This window comes from Podarcis erhardii (genome assembly GCF_964252035.2).
Source record: "Podarcis erhardii genome assembly, chromosome: 12".
In the NCBI taxonomy this organism is placed as follows: Eukaryota; Metazoa; Chordata; class Lepidosauria; order Squamata; family Lacertidae; genus Podarcis; species Podarcis erhardii.
In genome coordinates, this window is record NC_138513.1 from 9558634 (window position 1) to 9561632 (window position 2999).

Genomic DNA, 2999 nt, shown 5'->3' on the forward strand with positions numbered 1-2999 from the left:
CTGGCAGCATTACGTACCTTTGTTACCTGCCTAAGGACTTCATTTCTCTGAATCCTCATTGTGTTTTCTTCATAATTTCTCTTATATAAACATTTCCACCTTGTTTCACAACACTGAAAGATGGATAGATTAGGTAAAATTAAATTGCATTTATACCACCTTTCATGGGAATTTGCCCCAGGTAATTCCTTATCAGACAGAATTTGAATTTGAAGTGATAGTGTGTTTGGAATTAAAAGTGTTTTCGAATTGGAGGTTCATTAGAAAATGAAGCACCTTACTTAGGAAAGAACCCCCATTTGTGCACGTTAAATATGTGCGCATCCACGCACATGCGCATTGCGCCAAACATGGAAATGACTCAAAAACATCATAAAGAGGGGTGGAATGGGGTGGGGGCGGAACAGAGTGTTTGCTGTCTTTTCTAATTGCGATTCAAGTATACCGTATATGGTATCACTGGCACGTGTGGTGCCTCAGAAGGTAACTCTCGTGTAATAGGGTCAAGTATGGTCAAGAAGAACGAGCAGTCACGCTCCCTTGATCCTTCTCCTAACGAACGTCATCAACCAGAGTGACTGAGGGAGTTTAACTGAAATGGATTCAGTTACTGTCATAAATGTACCAAGCAAACACGTACATAAATATATAAACCACATGTCTGAAGCAGCACAGGAAGACAGTCCTGAAACCATTTTAACTCCCAAACTGACCAAATGTTTCTCTGCAAGAAGGGAGGAAATGAAAAAACCTTCCCATTGTCTCAGGAATTAAGTAATTACCATCTCAAAGGAATGGCCAGACTACTAGAAAAGGCAATCAGATAAGGCATTATCAGATAACCTGGCAGACAGGGAAAACAACAACATTCAAATTTTTGTTGTAGACCGCCTTTTCTGTGATGTAGGTATGATGTTTGTGGGGTGGTGGTCTTGGGCTACACCTCTCCTGTGATGTATGTATGACGTATGGAGGGGTGGTCTTGAGCTCCAGGGCAGGGAATTTCAAAATGGCTATATAAGGGCAAGCACACGTGCTTCGTGGTCCTCCTCCTCCTCTCTCCTGCGTGTGGGGGAGCACCCTGTTGCAACAGTCAATAAAGTTCAGGCTTACTAGTTGCTTTGCTTCTCAATATTCTCTGGTTGGTCTCTGTTATTTTCTCCTACCGATAGAGAACCTACAAAGGGACTCTATATGGGCTCTTGGGTACCCTGTAAGGGAAAAGGAGCAATTTTTTTTTTACTTATATCAAAATCAACCTATGAAACAAAACAAAATCCTGATCCTGTTCCTTCCCTTGGTAAGCAGCAGAAGACAAATCAGTATCATCTATATTGTATCTATATATCTGTATCTGTATAATCTGTATCTGTATCCCTACCCCACCCCATGGCAACTCACTGCTGCAAAAATGTTCTCAAGAGAACTCCTTTCATATTAGAAAGGTTTCCTAGAAACGTACAACATTGCTTTGGACATAATGTCTATAAAAAGTGGCAATCTATTGTTATAGTATTCTCATGTGCTGCAATATTTGATTGCTATTATATGTATCAGTGTTTTCAAAATGTGTTGTTCAACATTAAGGACCCTGAAAAACACCACAACAGCAGCCATTGAAATAACAGCCTTGCTGCATCTTAAAGCTGGTTTATGTCCTTGAATCTTTTGTTGGCATTTAGATGGTTGCTGGAAGGCATTGCTGCATGCCTGTGAAGAAGATGCATGTTGCAGCCTATAGCATTTTCTTACCGCATGTGTTAGGTCTGTGCAAGAACGAACCCTGAGGAAAAAGCCCCAAAGCCTCCAGATCCCAACTCCCCTTCCCTGCTCCTGTTTATTTATTAAAATAAGCATATCCAGCTCCCCCCCCAGCCAAAAAAAGGCTCTCAGGGCAGCTTACAAAAAAGAAGAAAGAAAGAAGATTGAAATAAAAATTGGGGTTTGGCAAATGGATGGAGGCAGGATTGTAAAGCAGAGTTCCCTCCCCTCCTTCCAGGAAGGAGAGACCCTGAACAAAAGTGTGCAGGAACCCAGTGCTTTTTTTTCCCTAAAAAAAAAAAATAGGGGTCCTCTCATTTTTCTACTTATATTGAAATACTTCCCCTCAATGAGGCCAAACTTAGATTCACAAATTGTTTAGGGGTATGCGTCCCCCTGCGTCCCCCTTGAAAAAAAGCACTACAGGAACCTTTAAAGACTTTTGACATTGCCCAACCCCCTTAGCCAAAGACCACCCCAAAATCATCATAGATACATCATAGGAGGCGGCCTACCGCAGAAATCCTGTCTGCCAGGATACCTGATAATGGTTGCTGATTGCATTACCTGGGCAGCCTGACCATTTTCTTGTGATGGTTAATTCTTTAGTTCCTGAATCCAAATCACAGGCTCACCCTATTCATCCACAAATACGCCCTTAAGACAGGAGGAATATTTGAGGTCATTGGGAGAGTCAAAATGGCCTCAGGATTGCTCTCCTGTACTGTTTCAGACACATGGTTTATATATTTACGTATGTGCATTTATGAATATTTATTATATATTTGAGACCTTGGAATTTCTTATTACAAGGTAGGCCCTGCTTTCGGGCTTGCAGTCTAAAAGCCATGACACAAGAAGGGCTTTGGTGGAGGGAGAAAAGCAAGAAGGTGGCAGTTGATTTGGTTGCCCAGATAGATGGGAACAGCCAGTATTACGGGTCATGCTATACACTCTCGTTTTTAAATGCCACTTTATTTATAAACAAAAAAACAACACGAGGCACATTTCCCGCTGTTCGCCCCTGGGCTTCTCCCCTGGCACCTCGGCCCTCTTCTCTTCCTCCAGCCTCAGCCGCGCCTGTTGCTAGGCGACCGCTGACACCAAGGGCAAAGGCCTAGCCGGGGCCACATCCCAAAATGGCCGCCGGGGGAGGCGCCGGCGGCGGCGGCGACGGGTGGCTTTTGCGTCGCCTCGCTTAAAACCGCCGCGGCGGGTGCGGAGGAGCGGGGTGGGGG